At 43.6% G+C, this 17,203-nt stretch overlaps 1 protein-coding gene across 1 annotated transcript in view; it reads right to left on the bottom strand.

Moving 5' to 3' along the window:
- The window catches only part of LOC126037438 (E3 ubiquitin-protein ligase TRIM7-like), a 37,204-nt gene that overhangs the window by 13,543 nt on the left and 6,458 nt on the right, over nucleotides 1-17,203 (bottom strand). The window contains exons 2-6 of the mRNA XM_049797754.1: nucleotides 14,293-14,891; nucleotides 13,891-14,013; nucleotides 9,708-9,808; nucleotides 7,721-7,759; nucleotides 7,019-7,055 (exon numbers count right to left, since the gene is read on the bottom strand). The gene's annotated coding sequence lies outside the window, so the exon portion shown is untranslated. The remainder of the gene's footprint in view (nucleotides 1-7,018; nucleotides 7,056-7,720; nucleotides 7,760-9,707; nucleotides 9,809-13,890; nucleotides 14,014-14,292; nucleotides 14,892-17,203) is intronic.

The raw sequence follows: 17,203 nt of genomic DNA, 5'->3' as shown, positions 1-17,203 counted from the left end.
GCTGATGTCAGGAGAAAGATAAGGACACTGTGACCTTGGCAGAGTTTCATAGACAACTTTGAGAAAGTTCCCATGAGAAAACTGCGGAACATCCATAGCTGCAAACCACAAGTGGGTGTGTTTTAATAATGAATAAACATTAGCAATGTACCAATCATAATAGGACTAGTAGGCATAATTATCGTAAGCTGTACAAATATGAGCTATCCGTGCAAATAAAGTTGAATCACTTCTATCACTCATATTGAGTCGACTTACATGCATTCCTCCGCCGCTCACATACAGAAAACTTTACAGATACTTGACTAATTTCTTTGAACCCAAACAGTTTACAAAACACATCCAAAACCCACAACACATTAGTAGGAATAGACCAAAATTCAGATATGGCATTTCACATGTAGTAATAATAAACCAGGAAACTCTTAACACATCACCTCCATGCCAAGTCATTCTGCACTAAAGAGCTCAGAGTAAGTAACAGGTTTGAGCTGCTTTACATTATGTTCCTGTATTTTTCTGAAATACTGAAATTCTCTCAAAAGCTTAAATGTATACACCACAAGGACACTTCTTCATATTTTAAGAGTAAAATTTGGCATAATTTTACAGAACCAAGGACATGTTTAGGGACAGCACTAATGGAGACCAAGTTCTTTTGGTGGCTACCTTCCAAACATTTTTTTTTTTCCCTCCAGATGCACACAATTTAATTTCTTCAGTGAGAGGGAAAGAAGTGACCAGTGTGAAGAGATTCCTCTGTCTTGGAAATTAACTCCAGCCTTCATTTTCAGAAGAAAGAACTAGATCCTCTGCATTAGGCCCTGCCTTCTCTAAGCTTTGCAAATGTAAAGACTAGTTATTTCATTGTTGAGCAAAAAATGCAAGCAGTTCCATTAAAACATGACATTACAACAGTTCCAGAAGGTCACATCTGCTAATATGCCACATATACACATCGGTGTATTCCTAGAAACAATCAGGTACACTTTCACACTTGACACAGGCTGCATTCAAACAAATTAGATTATGTTGTCTACTGTCTATATACTAGTATTTATGAAACTGTGCAGCATTAAAAGAATGGATCTGTAACTTTAATGGCTAGAAATTCAAAAACAGCCATGCAATTGTCCATGTTACAGAAACGATTCTCTTTTGGCTGTTGCACGCTCCCCCCTCCAAATGGCCGTAACTTACAGCCCATTCAATTCCTCTGTAAAAGCTGTTAGTTTCCAATGCAAAATTAATGAAACGTATGAGAAATGATGAACAGCTTCTGAAATGCTGCTTCTCTGTGTCTGGAAGATGAGTAATAGTGCAACATTACGTTGAGGCTGATAAGGTACTCCCCTTCTATCTTCCCAAAGTGGGAACTACTCTTTACAGGCCAGTAGCAAAATAGACACACATTTTAAAGTTAAAATTACTACTTTAAATTAATAAAAAATAAATTAAAGTTTTGTTTCCATTATAACAGTTACCCAGCTATAGATCACAGTATAAGGTTTTAAGAAACAAAGCAAACACTTTTTTTTTTAAAGAATTTGACAAGACTATATATATACATATACCTTAGCAAGGTGGGCCAAAGAAAGAGATGCAGGAGACTCATCTATCCGTTCACAAAAAATTAAACACATATTCAAGTTCTACAGTCAAAACATAGCAATAGTTAACGTCTACTGTAGTCTGAAAGTCTGCACTATATCCTCTGAGTGCCACTGACAGGGGCACTGCCAACCCCGTGGAATTTGTGTTTGCTCAAAACAAAGTCCAAACCTATGGCACCTTAAGAGTGCCTGTGTGGTTAATGAGAATAAACTAAAATAAGCAAACCCGCACGACATCAACTTACTGCTCCACACTATCTCAGAGAGGGACCCTTGTCAAAGGCTCACATCTGTCAATTTTCAGCTAAAAAGGATTTCGGTTTATTTGAGAAGGAAGCATCACTACAGGAGACTTATTTGCAGTGTAGCTTGTAAATTAATCAGTTAACATCTCATCACTTCTAAATGCACACAGTTATGCTTTTATGAAGGCAGTAGCTGCCTGGCAAAATCAAGCACAGGCATATCGGCCCTCCACCATGAACTCTGCCCCTCCTGTCACGAAGCTTAAAAATGCCAAACTCACCATACCCCACAACACCCAAATAAAAACACCAAGCCAGAACATCAGCCATGAAAGTAAACCACCACTTTGTCTAGAAAAAAACCCGACTGCTCAAATTAGTGAAATGAACGTGTCTCCCATGACAGAGCAGCCTACAAAAACAGAGAATACTGATGTCTTGTATTTTATTAGACCACAGGCCATACCATCCAAATTAGTTTGGGAAGTGTGAGAATTTAATATTACACTCCTTACTATCAGAGCAAAACCAATTTTTAATGATGATGAAAACACGGAGTCAGAGCACAGTCCTGTAATTTTTTTCTCCACTGCAACCACACTCCTCCCTCCCACTGACCTCCTGGAACACCCCGCAGGAGTCAAGCCCTCAGGCCACTAGTTTCTAATAGGCTGCAGTGTTTACTGAGAACTAATAGTGAAATGCTGCTTTTCCACAAGTAAACAGGGTAACAGTTAGCTTGTTCCTTTTCCAGAATATGGGATTATATTATGCCACAAGCAGCAGTTAAGCTTACACTAGCAAAACATGATCAGAAAGACACCTGAATCACTGCTTATTAGGTCTTCAGTTGTTCAAAAATGTAGAATAAAGTGTCACAGCATAAACTGAACAGCTCTCCTCAAGACGTCACTAAATGGATCGGAGGAGAGATTAAAACCCTTCCTTGGAAAAATGCCCTTGTCCTTTATTACCTAAAGTTGCGGAAGAATTCAAGGGAGCAGTTTTAGCAGACGCTGGGGACACAATATTTACATGCAAAAGATGTTTCCTCACTCCAGTTAATCATGTCTTCTCTAGATGTTTAGGAAAGCACAGACAACATTACTCTAACACTAACTGAAACATTCTTGAAAACGTGCCTTTGGAGAGGAGCACCCTGATCTGGAAGAAGAGGCCGCCTTTCCACTGCAAACCTTACCAGAAGATTCAACTGTCCTTCCCTTCACAACATTTGGTACCCACTTCTGTCAAAAGGGAAGTCTGATCAAGTATTTTGAAGCTTCATGCCCCACATGCCACTCTTCTTCACGTGTGGAAAAACAGGCCTATGTTCTCTCATGGCAGGCACAACCATTATCACTTTGCGGGTTTTCAGAAGCAAACAAGGAATTGGGAAAGCTCTCTGTTGGAGTCTGGCATTAAACAGGCTAGTATTGACCAGTAACTGAAACATAACAGTTCATAGTAGTTCTTGTATTTTTTTAGGAAGCCGTTATTCTATGGCCTGCAGGCAACAGTCTGATTACTTAAAGGAGATGAAAGCGCTCCTTTCTATGAACAGTTACCCCAAGCAGCAAAGAGAAAATTAATGTACTATTTAGGACGTTTGCCCAACGGCCATCTTCCAATGATCCTACATTCTTGTGTCTTTGGTTTTTTCCTTTGAATTTCTACTGAAGTATTTCCTGCCAGTCCCTCCAATCGGTCAAGTAGAAACAGCACCTCCATGAAACTTGTACACAAACCTAAGGTAATACTGCAGAAGAATTGGGGAAAAAAACCCAAACCAAAAAAAAAAACCCACCCAAAGTAACCGAATAAAGAAAACCCTCAAAAAACCAGAATCAACAGTCAATGTATCAACTCCCATTTCAGACAGAAGACTAAACAGAAACTCACATAAAGCAAGTGGGAAAGGGGACAGAAAATAGGAGGAAAAGGCTAATCTCACTGCTGGAGTGCTGCATTTAAATTACAGTGGTTTCCTAAAACCCAATAGCTTGGTTAAACTGAAAATTCAGCCACGAAGGATCACAGCTGTGCTTGACGGTGCTAAAACAATGCGCATGACTCTCTGCATTTCTGCAGCCTCTGAGGACTAATACCAGCTAGAGCTCCTTGCAGTTACTGAAATAGGAATACGAAAACAAATAGGACTCACTTTCTTGATTTGGCAGTAGGAACAGTAGGACAGCAGCACAGATTTGGAAGTGTAGAATGACAGCTAACATAAGAGCAAGACAATTAAGAAATAGTCAAAGTATAAGTTTTTGTGCATCCTTTTTGAAAAAAAATCTGGACTGATTTTAACATTGCTGCTTTACTGTTCAACAATAATTGGCAAGACTTCCCAGTGATTTATTCAGACCACACTAAGATCCAGGTTTTGCTTTGAAATACATGCAGAAAGATGTTTATTTAAAATAACAAAACAACAAAAAAACCAACCCACACACTTTAGACCAAGTCCTGAGTTAGCTTTAAGAATACAGCTGACTGTGCTCCAACACTAGAAGCACCTGAGGCTGCAGTGCTTTTACTCTGTGAGAGTCGGGGGGGGGGGGGGGCGGGGGGAGGCCACCGCTGCCGCCACTTCTACAGAGAGATGCAAAGCTTCCACCCTCCCTATGGCTACCCACAACCCACATCAGGTACCGTCAGAGCAAACAAGAAGGGAACAGTTTTGCTTTGTCTTCCTTTTAATTAGTTCTAACTAACACTAAGTCTTCCCTCCCACTCCAGGATTTTTCCTTTCTTAAAAAAAAAGATATTTTTTGGAGACATCTATCTAAGCTTATGGTAAGATGCTACTTAGAAATGTAATACAAAGACACCAGGGAACACACGAGGCTGAAAGAATGGTAACCTTATTGATGAAGATGAGATTTATGTTTATACACAAGCTAGTAAACAAAGAGAAAACTAACTCTTTCCAAGAAATAAAACCCCATCTCAATTAGATCAAATACTATAAACGTGGTTTACATAAATGCGTTACATTAACTGCTGGCATCACTGGGCTCACAATGACAGGCTTTCATGTCCAAAAAGGAATTTGAACCAGTCAGTGATAGAATTATGGATGTCAGGTTTAGGCTTACTGTTTTTACACCAACGTACAAGAAGTTTTCCACTTTAAGTTCACTGTATACCATTCCACGAGAATCAGAGGCTGTATTCTTCACAGAACACAACCCCGGAGCTCATGAATTTCTAGATTAAGTTACCCAAACAGCTGACCAAGGGATCAGATCCAATGATCCAGGGTTAGTGCAAAGCCTCACACCATTCTAGTGAAGAAAAAGCAGTTAGACTTCAAGATGAAAAATAAAAACCAACAAATAGGTATTTTTACATTATAAGGGCTATTTTGAAAAGCACAGTTACACCTAGCCTTCGACCCAAGTCGCAAACCCAGATCTACACCATTACCGGTTAGGTATGTCCTGGTGTGACTTCTCTCTAGTTTAGCAGCCAAATGACAGTGTTTTCTAACCTGAAGAAAAATGCTGCCCCTTTTCCAGATGGAAATTCAGAGTGGGGGTATACTAAAGAAAGGCTTAACCTTTGGGAAATCAAAGCAGCATCCAACCCCGAAGCCACCCAGATCCAAAAAAGTACTGCAGGCAGAAGTTCAGAAAAATGACAGGGATTTTACCCACAAATACACCAGGCTCTAACCTTGTGCCAAAATCAGTACACTGGGGTTTAGATATTTTCATTTGCAGACAAACTATTAAACTACACTGCTTCATCAGATAAGAGTGGAAAGATCAAATGCAGAACTTCCAAATACCACTTTGCGTAGCAACCATATTTAAATCCATGGCAATCTCTTAAAGACGCACGTGTACTCAGAGGGGTCCAAATAATATCACTTCAATTATACACTTTTAGGAACAAATACCCAAGCATTTAAGGACATGAAAAGGAAACATTTAGCTGCACATGTGTCGTGGTTTAACCCCAGTCAGCAACTAAGCACCACGCAGCCACTCGCTCGCTCCCCCCCATCCAGTGGGATGGGGGAGAAAATCCGGAAAAAGAAGCAAAACTCCTGGGTTGAGATAAGAACGGTTTAATAGAACAGAAAAGAAGAAACTAATAATGATAATGATAACACTAATAAAATGACAACAGTAGTAATAAAAGGATGGGAATCTACAAATGATGCGCAGGGCAATTGCTCACCACCCGCCGACCGACACCCCGCCAGTCCCCGAGCGGCGATTCCCTGCCCCCACTTCCCAGTTCCTATACTAGATGGGACATCACCTGGTATGGAATACACCCTTGGCCAGTTTGGGTCAGGGGCGCTGGCTGTGTCCTGTGCCAAATTCTTGTGCCCTGGCTGGGCATGAGAAGCTGAAATATCCTTGACTATAGTCTAAACACTACTGAGCAACAACTGAAAACATCAGTGTTATCAACATTCTTCACATACTGAACTCAAAACATAGCACTGTAGCAGCTACTAGGAAGACAGTTAACTCTATCCCAGCTGAAACCAGGACAACATGACTGTCCTCAAAATGTATGGGATAAGTTGGTTTGGGTATTTGTTCGGACCCCCAGGTCAAAAGTAAGAAACAGTACCAAGTTTAACCACAGTGGTTTCTCAGTGGGTTTTGATAACATTTTCAAAATCCATTAGGCAAAAAGAGTATTTAAAAAAAAACAACTAAGTGATATAATGTGGAAATGGCAGAAAATTCACTCCAAACAATTTGGATTGCAAGAAACAAAAAGCACAAAGCAACCTACAAACAAAACAATGTACAAACATACGCATTACTAGCTATACACAGATGTAGAACATGGCACCATGTTCAGTTGTTCAAACCTCGGACCTACATGACCTAAAAGCGATCATACATTACCTGTGCAACACAAAGTCGTACAGGAAATATTCTAGCATATTCAATGTGAAATGCAATGCATCACTAGGCACCAATACCAATATTTACATTAGAACTGTGCAAATGATGGCATTACCCGGTTTTTCCTATGCCGAATCAAAGACACTGTCTTTACAACATAGACCAGGTTTTACTGGAATACGTAATTAGTTAATGTTTGGAAAATGAATACAAGGCTACGTTGTTTAGAATTAAGAGCAGTGCGTAGAAAAAAGTGTGAGATTGTGTTTTTACATACTGCTTTTGATGTTCCACTCACTGCCTCAGTACGACTTCTGGAAGAAGAAAAGAAGGTGATCAGAATTTCAAGTAAAGCACTTGTACCCAGCATAAAGCACTGACAACAGATTATGAAACCCGAACATCAAAACATTATGTTCTGATAGTCTAGGGAATGGGGAAATGTATTCATATACCTAAACTGTTCTCTCTTGGCACATTCAGTGCAACTAAAAAAAACCAACAAACCAACCCAAATCCCGTTTCTACTTTGTCACAAATTAAGATGTACAGTTACAGAACACAACAGTGCAAGAGGAAGTCCTCAGGTATTTTGTCTCTGCTGCGTCAGTATCAAAAAGATGACGTCTGTCTCTCAGCTTGGTGTTCTTAAATAATCAACTATCAAAATACAGAGGCAACTTTAAGCAATCTGTACAAATCTAGTGTTACAAATGGGTACCAGATACAGTACTTTAATTTCCAAGAAAGAACACTGACGTTCTAGACACTTTGAAGTGCAAGTGTACTTCAGAGAAAACAGTCAGTCATCTGACAAAGAAATAACAAAAACGGCAGCAGCACAGGCTTTAGAATAGAGTTTCTTTGTGAAAGCCCAAGCACTGTATTCAGAGAGCTACTACATTTAGCCGTGAAAGTGCCAAAATACTAAATGTGTTGCATATGCAATATTGACTAAAAATAGTAGTAGAAATGTCACCTGAAAGCAGTTTCTGGGGTTTGGTGTGATTTAGGAGCCCTGTGACAAAAAAAGGAAAGGTCTTACTTGCCAGAATTTGCTTTAAGATAATCTCGAAAAGGCTACGATCTTTTTGGCAATAGTCATTACATTTGAAAACTTGCTGAGATTCCACACACTTACTGATCTGTATCTGCATGCCACTCATCATGAATCAGACGTGCAGCCCTTGATCTAGTTAACAAACTATTCATACGTCATCTAGAGCGTCCCGTGAGCAGAGACTATTCCACGGCTGCTGTGGAATTTACGTACAAATAGAAAGGCTCGTGCTTCCTGCCACTGCTAGAATACCACCAGGCTTGCAAGTACAGCCACGTACCTCCTGAAGATGAGGAAGTACAGGGAAATACTTTAGATTACCACACACTGGTTTCTTCATTCATTTACCTTGAAGAACATACAAGGTGAGTAACGCATTTTTGAAGGCCTCTCCACCGTTACAGCATACATTCCTCGTTCCCAAACATTAACCACTCTACCAGTTGTTTCTGCAATGTTTCCAGCTGAAGGAATAGAAAGCTCATCTGCCTGGTTCATTTTCAACACTACAACAGCAGCGCCATTCTTTCCTTATCCCCACATCCAGGTCTTTGTTTGATCTTAGATGCCAGCAGCATCTCTCCTCTCATTTCAGGGCAGTATTAAGATACCAGGAGAGAGCGCCAGCCAAGCAGAAAAGGAGGATGCGTTGACAAGGTGGCACTAAGCACACATATTTAAGTTAAACATGGCCAAAACAAGGCCATCGTTATAAGCACAACACTGTGGCGTCCTGAATTCCTAGGTAGTGCCTGAAAGCACTGCAGCAACTACTGAAGGAATATACCCAAAGTTTACAGGCAGAGTCACAGCAATCAGGGGTTTTTGCTCGCAAATGCTTCACAGGTACCAGGATGCTGCTGTACTGTTTTTTCGAGACACACCGTAACTCAGCAGTCTACTTTACTGACTGAGAACCAACATGAGAAAGACATGGCAAAACCACAAGCTAATAATACCTACTAATTGTGGGGGAGAGGCGTCTCTTCAAGAAGGCTGGAAAACATGAATGTTCAAACAATGCTAATGTAGCTGAAAACACACATGACAGCAATAATCCTGTCAGCATTGCATGTGGATAGCTGTAAGTTTAACCAACACATCCGATTCTCTGTCCTCCAGAAATCTGAGGAATATAGGTTGAAAACCTGGAGCACGGATATCAACTTAGGGTAAAAACAGACTTAGATAACTAGTAACGCTTGGTAACGTGCTGAACTGCGTACTGAGTTTCAAGTTTGGAAAGGGTTAACTATTCCTTTGTTGTACTCGCTCAAAAGGTGATACACCTTAGGAGAGTGTTCTTTTTCTCTTGCCTGAAATGGACATTGTCCTTAGGAAACTAACAGGAATCACTTATGAATGGAACTTCTGGTTTGCATGGTTTGCCAGCTGGCAACCCTCTGTGTCTGGTATGCAAAACACCCAGATTTAGGGGGGTAAGATTACCTGCCATATCCCACCCTGCCTCCCCCAAATGCAAGAAATAGTCAAACACTGACTATCAGACTCTTCTGAGGTGGGAACAAATTAGAAGTTTACACAACAATGCCTATCTGTCTTTACTATAAAAGCAATCAAATCAAACACATAAAATAAGGAATCTCTCCACGTAGAGGAAATGGGATCTACAACTTGGCTCTCAAAGAATCAAACCCAAGAACAAACCCAATGGAATCATCTTAAAAGCTACCATTGTTGCAGTTTGAACCCCATCTCCCAGCAGCCCAAAACATGTAAGTCTGCTTTGGGACAGATCTATTAAAATCTAGCCCATGACAACAAAAATTAACAGCAGCTTTAACAAGAAAGATACAATCTGAATGCCTCTTGTCAACTAATATCAATTGAAAAGTTAATGCACTGAAACCCCTAACCAAGAATACAATGCCTTATGGATACTTACGTTAACACAGGTTTTGCTGGTGACTTTAACTCCTCCAGCAGGGATTCTTCTAACAATTACCCATGAGTTTCTACGAATCAGGGCATTACCATCTGTGTATTCTGAAAACAACATCAATACAGAAAAAGAATCTGCCAGTTTACGAGAACGTATATCAATACATAATTACACAACATTTCGGAGAACCCCTTTACCGATAGAAAAGCAAAATCTGATATGTAACATTGCGCTTTTATGGTCCCAACACACTGAAAGTACATTTCAAGAAACCTTCAGGTTTGATCATCAAACACAAGCAGCACAATCTTTTTCATGGTTTTAAAATGGTTGGAATGCCAACAGCAAAATGGTCTCAAAGGTCACTGAAGCGGAGTCTGCTAATGCATGAGGTTGGTTCTTCCCTGATCTAGCTTAAGTTGCTTTTGCTTCTGTTAGGCTACAAAACCAACAGAGCTTTGGAGAAAAACCAACCACAGCAAAGTCTCACCTGCATAAACCAGATTCTGAAGTCTGACTAGCTTGCCCTGCAACAAGAGGCCCTCAGCTAAAGCATGACAACTCTGCGCCATTGCTTTCGTAGCTGTTAACTATATCAATTCCCCCGTGCTGCTAGTGGCCAAGACTGACAGAACACAGAAGAGCGCCTGCCATCTCCGTCTATTCCTTGGAGCTTAATCCATCAACACCACCGCTTCTCAGCTGCTCAGCGCTCTACATGTAAATGGAAACAAAACCGGCAATGCTAGCATTTGGATCAGAGAAATTTGGGGGGGGTTTTCACAAGTAGGGCAGAACTGGCTCCAACTAAAGCGCTATCTCCCCTCTGAAGCTTATCATCTAGTTTGAATTAACCCAAGGGGCGTGAATTGGGTGTCAATAGTTGTGGATGCCCTGTCCCTGGGCTTTTGAGCAACCTGGTCTCGTGGAAGGTGTCCCTGCCCATGGCAGGCGGGTTGGACCTAGATGATCTTTCAGGTCCCTTCCAACCCAAACCATTCCCTGAGTCTAGGATTCTATGAATTCTTGCGATTCATTTTGCAGAGCTGAGAGACTCAAACAAAATTCCTTATGACGACAGCCGTGAAAAGCCTTTTGAAAAGAGCGTGTGCCTGAAGCTACCCGTGCTTTGCCTGGGCTTACACCATGTTAGTCTTTGAAGAGGAGGAAAGCCTTCGGACCGTCTACATAAGGCCCAAACAATCAAAAAAACAAACTACCTGAGACACTTTGACTGTGTAAGCTTAAAATGCAAAGATCTCTCCATGAGAATGGTTTTTACATCGTCCTTATACAAGCTGGATATGACTAAATATTTTAAATCACTATCAGCAGCCATTCCCTGTAATCTGCCTACAGTTTTAAATATTACAAGCTCTTACCTTTGCAGACCCAATCAGAACAATGGTCTGAAAACCAAAGATGCTCTATATCTAGTCAAGCTCTGTCAGTGTGGTTTTGCTCAGTGATCACACATGCAAAACAGGAATATTTCACAATTTATGCTTCATTTTTCAGTATATTATTCCTACAGGTGGGAACCTCTCTTACCCCAAAACTCACCTACCAGAAGACATTATTTCAACAATGAAATGAAAATGTTACTTCTATTTCCAAAGGACAGAATGCTTCTTCAGAAAACTGAGAAATCATTCAGCTGAAACTAATTCCTGATCTTCCCTCCTAGGGAACCAAACAGCAAGCTTCCTCTGCACTTCTGAGGAGGTTCAAATTGTGGGAGAAAGGACTACTAATAATGAAAACAGAAGCTTTTACAGAAGTCATATATCCTGAAAGCAACCCCTAGAGCTCTTCTCAAAGCAGAAACTCTGACCCTTCCACAGCCACCTGTCAAGAAAGGCCTGCGCTAGGAATTTTGATGGAGAAGGAGCTGAAGCAGTACTGGGGCCCAGGCAGGCAACTGGGAGATCATGGCAGCTGCAGATCTAGAAGCCCAAACCAGCTGTTTCGACCTGCTGAATGGAGTCATACAGAGCGTTCTTTCTGGCCCAGATCACAAACCGCTGCACTGACATTTCAGACATAGAGGACAAGCAACACCGTCCCCACAAAAAGGCCTGTGCTGAACTGAGGATTGTCTTAGTTCTGCAGCAGATTTACAAGTGGCAGCACCTCGCCTAGGAAGAGACTGTATACATGAGGACGGCAACCAGCAACCAACTGCTATTTCTGGATTTTCAGCTTCCACCCAGGCAGGTATCCCTGATCTCACCTCCAACTGGTATATCATCATCTCCTGAATGAGCTAGCTCAGTAGGTCAGACAGTTCATGGAGCTTTCACTTGCATTATTGTCACACAGTACTGTGCTCCAAAAGAGCACCTGTATTGCTCTGAAAGGATGAGTCAATAAGATCTGACATACTTGCAGTCATTAATCTGATTATACAGACCGCCTGATGCCTTCATGTCTTATTGGCACTGCTCGCTGCTTCAGCATGTGACTGGGAAAGCGAAAGCAATGCTGGAGGCAACGTGGTAATGTACCAAACGGAGCCTGCCCTAAGCACCTGGCCAAGGGACGTTAACCTAGCTGACAGCACACCCCCGAGAGGTCCCAAACCTGCTGCTGACAGAGTCCAAGCAGCTGACTGCCACACAGGCAGTGCATGAGCTCCACTGCAACATCTCGGTTTTTGAATGGGTACTTACATGACTTACCCTGAGCTCAGCCTGGGAAACAGGGAACGCCATACCCTTTCTGAAAGCTCTACACAAGAATGCTGCATGGCAGCCCAAGAATTAATTGCACTCGGAGCTGTCATCAAGGCAATCCCCCTTACTAGCACTGCAACACAAAATGCCACAGTGAAGGACAAGTTTAAAAGTTGCTTAAAGTCCTTTCTAAAATGCTACGTTTGCACAGTGCTGCAGACATTCCAGTAGACAGACAGACAGACTGACATCAGCTGTGAGGCCAGATGATTTCATTCACAGTTAGCATGGGTGTTTTTTTGAAGACATCGCATTGTGGCACTGCTAAAACTGTCAAGTGCATGCTGCAACACTGAACTCGAGCAAGTTCTGCATTCAAGAGACAGTCTTCTAAGAGCACTATTCTTCCTTAAAACTATTCATCTGAGACCAGTTCTGAGACCCATTTTTGCTTTTCTATTTTCTTGCATTTTGCCTGATAAGCAGAATAGCACATTCTCCAAGTGTTTGGAGTCAGAATGGTACAGGCCAGGAAAGAGTGTGCAAGAGACCTGCGTTCGGGAGTTTGCAGTTCTTCCACAATACTGTGAGAACATCCTATTACACAAGACAGGTCAAGAAATCCAGATCAAATTCAAAGGAGGCAAGTTTGAAGGCATTATTCTGGCCTAGAGGCTTTTGGAAGGCAATTCTGCCTTTATAGAACATGCCTCCATAGTAAGCTTGGAAGAGGACACCCACGCTCCCTCCCCCTTTTTAAAATAGGTCCCAACCATCCATTTTGCCTTCCCAACATCTTTAAAAGAGTCCTTCCTATCATTTTTTTCCACTGATATTTAAAATCCTGTTTCCTTTTAGCCGATATTAACATTGCTTCTCCTACTAGATCTCCATTATGAAAAGTAACAGTTACTGAACTGTAAAAGCTCAGAGTGCTTGGAAAAATCTGAGCAAGTAGGCCATCTTCACTCAAGGTTCACTTTGTTCTTTCCAAGATCATTTCAACATTTAGGCAGGACTCCAGCACAGACAAAGTTAGAAAAACTCAGTCCTTTATGTCCACATGGAAGAATTCCAAACATCCCTTTTAGGCAGAATATCCTGGTCTACGTTTTTCCTTTACCTTCTGAAGGTGAGCTTAAGCATCTAGATCTGATTAATAAACACTGAAATTCGCGGTTACGCACATAAACCAAAAACTTGGCATACCTACATACTACACCAAAATGTACTCTCTAGCTTTGCTCAGAAAACCACTGGGGGACTTTTGCATTTTCCCAGCAAAAACACCCTTACGGAAGCTTCAAGAAGTATCTGTATCACTGATATACCAATGCAGTGGAGTAAAATGAGTTGAAGACAAAATGAAGTCACCAAACCTACTTTTTTTGCTTCAAAATAGCCATCTGTTCTGTTTCCATCACTTTCAGCTTTGTCTGCCAGATTTCTCTGAAGATTTCTTTGAGGTTTGTTATTAAAGGATCTCCTCCCACATTTCCGTATCATTTTACCTAGAGGAATTCCAGGAAACCAACACTTCTGTAAGCACTAGACGTCGCCCATCAACCACGCTTTCTTCTGTGCCTAGCTCCACGTCTAAAGCACAGATCTGAAGGTAGTTGTCAGATCAGCAACTGCAAAAGAACAGCTCTGTGAGGTCCCCAACACAAGTCACAGCTACCGCTTGTGGCCGAATCACATTATCGCTTCCCACCACGCTTCATCCCTGGCAATGCTTGCCCTCCTGGTCCCCCTGCACACTGGCAGGATGGGCCCCAGGCTGACTCACGCTATGTGGGGATGAGCCACAAAGGGCAGAGCATGGCTCCCACAGGCCATGGCCGTCACGGGGTCGTCTACGACGACGCCAGCCGGGCAGTCCCCGAGGCCCCGTGCCTCTTGCCCCCACGCACCTTCTTTGGTCTGGGCGTTGGTGATCTACAGGTCGCAGCTGGCTGCCGTCAGCTTCTCGCGGACCATGATCTGGAGCTTGGGGTCACGCAGAGAGATGGTAGAGGCCGAAGGTGACCATATCATAGTTCAGCTTGGAGAAGAACTTGTAGTGGACACACGACATGGTCGGGGCCAGGCGACACGACAGCGTCTATTGTGGCAGATGGAGGTGATGCTCGCCCGGCTCCTCCTCGCAGCCCAGGTGGGCAGGCAGATGATGGGGAGAGGCCCTGGGAGAGACTGAAAGAGTTAATGTCTCAAACATGGCGGTGGGGCAAGTTCTACGTAATGACGAACTCTGCTTAACAACGAACCCTGCACAGCAAGGAACCACAGGTGAAAAGAAGCCAATCGGCACAGATCAGCACAGACATCAGCAACGGGATGGGGACGCCATGCCGGGGGGTGTGCAGCTCTGTGTTCTGCTATGCTGATCTGATATGCTGAGCAGGGCAGCTCACCATGCATGGCCAAAGATCCAACAATGGTTGTGTCTGCAGGGAAGGAGGAGTTACTCCCCAAATGACCTCCAAGCCCAGCGATCCATTTCCCGAAGGTTCTGAAAGCACAAACCGCACATGACGCTTAACTAGCCTAATGAGTTCAAGTGCCCGCCTGAAGGAGGGGCAAGGATGATAAAAGGACACAAACTGAAGCCCCACCAGAACTGGACCCCTAGGCTGACTGGACCAACGCTGGACCCGGGACCAGTGAAGTCTTTCTCTTTTCCTTTTACTCCCTCTGCCTTGCTCTCTCTTTCCCTCTCCCTTCCCATAATCCTTACACCTCATCCCGTTAAGACTTAAAACCGCTGACCAAACCTGGGACTAGGAGTGGATTTAGCCGCCACTAGGCTCTCCTCTGAGAAGGAGTCTAGAAAGCAAGGGGGTCTGCTCCGAACCTTGAGACTCAACAGGAGGGACCTCCTTCTGCCCTGAATTGATGCATATGGTTACCACGGGTTACACAGTCTAAAACACTCATCTTGTGCTTTGCCTGGGAGAACCAGGGTAAAAGCAGTAGCCTCAAGCCTAACCTGGCACTTGGGCCCTGCATCACTGCCATCAGAGTTCTTCAGAAAGGCAATTCACAATTGCACTTGTGACCGGTACCCCCATGCTCCTGACACCTCGTAGGACGGTTAGCAAAACGAATGCCATTTTATGAGGCAAACAGCCATGCTCTGTGACCAAGCTGGCCACTTATCAGTCCCCTTTCCCCCCTGCACCAGGCCCTGGAGGTCCCACGCACCAGGCAGACTTCTTCCCCCGCTCCCTATCAGCCTCAAGGTTCCTGGGTGCCAGGCTGACTTTTTCGCTCCTTATGGGCCTCAAAGGTCCCAGGAACCTGGCCAGCCAGGTTCTGATGACCCTGCCACACAACTGGGAAGCGCAGCAGCACGCAGAGCACCGCCTATAAAATCAAACAGAACTTTTTCCCTCTTCTCTCATCCGAGGGCTAATTGGTGGAGGAAATGAAAATGACACCTTCCCCTCCCGTGGGGCAGAGGCTTTCTGCCTTGATACACATCAAACTGGATGGGAATGGTGCGAACCTCACGGAGCCACGTGGGTCTTCCACCTGCCCTATATACACCGAACTGACAGCACTTAAATAACGACACTTTAATAATGGGCAGGTACCCACTGGACGCCCAGTGGAACGAGCTGATTTTCCTGCTCTCTCTAACCCACAAACCCTTTAAAACCCCCACTGTCAGCCTGTCATTTCTGTCACGCTGGCACCAGGAAAGGGCCTATGGAAACCCATTTCTAAATGGGGAATCCAATCCCTTGAGCCATCACTGAGTCCCAGACACCCAACCAACCAGGCTGTGATGACCCCATCGCAGAGAATTAACAGGACAAACAGGAGGAGGAGAAAAAGAAAGAAGACAAACAGGACGAACTGGTGGACGGCAGGAGGAGGAAGAAGGGAATGAAGAGGATGAGGAACATAGAAAGAGAATGAGAACAAGGAGGAAGAAGAGAGAGAAAAGAAGGAAGAGGAAGAACATGGGGAGGAGCAAGAGGAGGAGAAAGACGAGGTGGAGGAGGACCACAAGGAACAGGTGGCACAGAACTAGGAGCAGGAGGAAAAACAGGGAGAGAAGAAGGATGGGCAAGAGGAGGAACAGAGCACAGGAACAAGATACCGAACAGGAGGAGGAGAACAAACATGCGAAAGAAGAGAAAAGAAGCGGAGGAAGAGGAGCAGGACAAGAAGGAGGAGGAGGAGGTAGAGGGGCAGGAAGAGGAGAAAGAGGAAGAAAATGGAGAAGGAGAATGAAGAGGAATGGGAACAGGAGGAGGAGGAAGACAGAGAGAAGGAAGAGGAGGATGACATACGGGATGAAGAGGAACAGAACAAAGAGGAGGCAGTGGAGGAGGTGGGGGAGAAAGGGGAGAAGAAGGAGGATGAGAAGCAAGAAGAGGATGAGCAAGAGGTTGAACAGGAGAAGGACGACTAACAGGAGAAGAGGATTAGGGTGAAGTTGTGGAGGAGGAGTGGGAGGAAGGGGGAGGAAGGGGACAACTAGAGCAACAGCAAACAGGAGGACAGACAGAAGGAGGAGAAGAAGGGTAAAAGAATGACAATGAAGAGGAGTAGGAACAGGCGGTGGAGGAAGAAAACCAGGCCGAGTAAGACGGGGAGAAGAGGAGGAAGCAGTGCGAGCTAAATGTTCCGAGGCACACGTACAGCAACGGACAATGAGAAATTACAAATGAATATACTTGGAAACACGTCCCCATGGTCGCCTTTTTTTCCTTTTTCCCTTCCAGGTGACACTGGTCAAGCCCCAGGCACCTGCAGCCAGTCGCTGTACACAGCTCCCCTAATGCTGGATATCTGATACACGTTTAATAAAAC

This window comes from Accipiter gentilis, unplaced genomic scaffold (genome assembly GCF_929443795.1).
Source record: "Accipiter gentilis unplaced genomic scaffold, bAccGen1.1, whole genome shotgun sequence".
Lineage (NCBI taxonomy): Eukaryota > Metazoa > Chordata > Aves > Accipitriformes > Accipitridae > Astur > Astur gentilis.
This window is presented reverse-complemented; position numbering and strand designations above follow the sequence as displayed.